The sequence below is a fragment of the Palaemon carinicauda genome, chromosome 1, assembly GCF_036898095.1.
Source record: "Palaemon carinicauda isolate YSFRI2023 chromosome 1, ASM3689809v2, whole genome shotgun sequence".
NCBI lineage: Eukaryota > Metazoa > Arthropoda > Malacostraca > Decapoda > Palaemonidae > Palaemon > Palaemon carinicauda.
The window spans coordinates 338,266,501-338,268,654 of record NC_090725.1 but is presented as its reverse complement, the minus strand read 5'-3'; positions in this window follow the sequence as shown (position 1 = coordinate 338,268,654).

Below are 2,154 nucleotides of genomic sequence, written 5' to 3'. Positions count from 1 at the left end.
GAAAAATCAAAGAGCCTGAAAACCAAAATAGCTTAGTTATTTTAATAATAGAAAAATCAGGGATCCTAAAAACCAAAATAGCTAAGTTATTTTAATAATGGAAATATCAAATAGCTTAAAAACCAAAATAGCTGGACACGTGGCAGTGGGAAATTTAGGAAGTACAGCACGTGACCACACTAAATTCTAAATCCTGGTGGTACAGTTGCCTCCGTTGATTCCGGTACACTTTAGTGGATGCTAAGGAGACGTTTAGCAGCTGTACATTGTAAGGCGGTAACGCTGTGACTACCAAAAGAGAAATTGCTGTAGAATTTGTAAACACTTGAGGAAAAACATTTTGATTAATTTCACCAAGTGGTGTATAAAAAATGTCATTCGCTTAACATTTCATAAAACTAATAAAATAAAAAACATTTTTGATAACGTGTTTACAAACTCGGTGATTTCATGGCACAAAAAGCGTTGCCAAACGTTTTTTTTTTTTTTTTTTTTTTCTAAACACAACGTTAACCTCCTACAATGTACAGTTGGCTTCGTTAATTCCAGTACAAATCCCGAGTAGCTAAAGAGACGTCAGCGTACCGGAATTAATGCAGCCAACTGTACACTTATAAGACGTTTCCCTGGATTGCACTGAAGTGTACCGGAATTAATGCAGCCAACTGTACACTTATAAGACGTCTCCTTAGCATCCACCGAAGTGTACCGGAATTAATGCAGCCAACTGTACACTTATAAGACGTCTCCTTGGCATCCACTGAAGTGTATAAGTGTATCGGAATTAATGCAGCCGACTGTACCAAGGCGAGTCATCAGACTACTTTGTGGTACCCAAATCCAGTAGCTATAGACCATGCCGGTACCAAACTGATTATGGTACCCAATAATGAGGAGACTTTGCGGTACCGAATCGAAGAATTCAAGAACAAGGCATAACCGAATCTGGCCTATTCTTTACCATTTTCTCCTCTGTTCTTATACACCTGACAACGCAGATTACCACTCCTCTCAAACCATTGTTCTCTAATCTTGAATAGTGCCATAGCCTCTATACCATGGTCTTTCACTATCTTCGGGTGGAGTTCTCTTGCTTGAGGGTACACTCGGGCACACACTTCTACCTTATTTCTCTTCTTGTTTTTTTTTTAAGTTTTTTATAGTTTATATATGAAAGATTTATTTTAATGTTGTTACTGTTATTAAAGTATTTTATTTTATTTGTTAATTACTTCTCTTAGTTTCCTTATTTCTTTTCCTCACTGGGCTATTTTCCCTGTTGGAGCCCCTAGGCTTATAGCATTCTGCTTTTCAAATTAGGGTTGTAGCTTAGCAATTAATAATAATAATAATAATAATAATAATAATAATAATAATAATGGTAGCGTCCTTGCCTGATGATTGCCAAACTAGCGTTCGAGTCCCGCTTAGACTCGTTAGTTCCTTTGGTCGCTGCGACCTCACCATCCTTGTGAGCTAAAGATGGGGGAGGGGGGTTTGAGGGAGCCTATAGGTCTATCTGCTGAGTCATCATTGCCAGACTGGGGTTTGAGTCCCGTTCAGACTCATCAGTTCCTTTGGTCGCTGCAACCTCACCATCCTTGTGAGCTAAGTATGGGGGATTTGGAGGAGCCTATACGTCTATCTGATGGGTTATCAGCAGCCATTGCCTGGCCCTCCTTGGTCCTAGCGTAGGTGGAGGGGCAGCTTGGGCGCTGATCATACATAATATGGTCAGTCTCTAGGGCATTGTCCTGCTTGCTAGGGCAATGTCACTGTCCCTTGCCTCTGCCATTCATGAGCGGCCTTTAAACCTTTAAACTTAGCTGTACAAAACGAAGGCTTATAGAGTATTTTTGGACGCTAATTAGAAGAGCTACATCAACGACGGTACCAAATCGAGTAATTGTACCATTATGATGTACCATATTAGAGTAGGGTACCATATCTTACAGGAAGGTGCGAAGGCGAGTGACTGAAGCAAGGTACTGAATACTAGAAACTGAAGGAAGGTACAATTAGCTTCATTAATTCTGGTACACTGATCTCTCTTTGATTACTATGTAGTGTACCAGAATTAATGAAGCCAACTGTAACTAAAAAGAGTAATTAGAACAAAGTACAACATAGAATAACAGGAGTAATAAAGAGAAA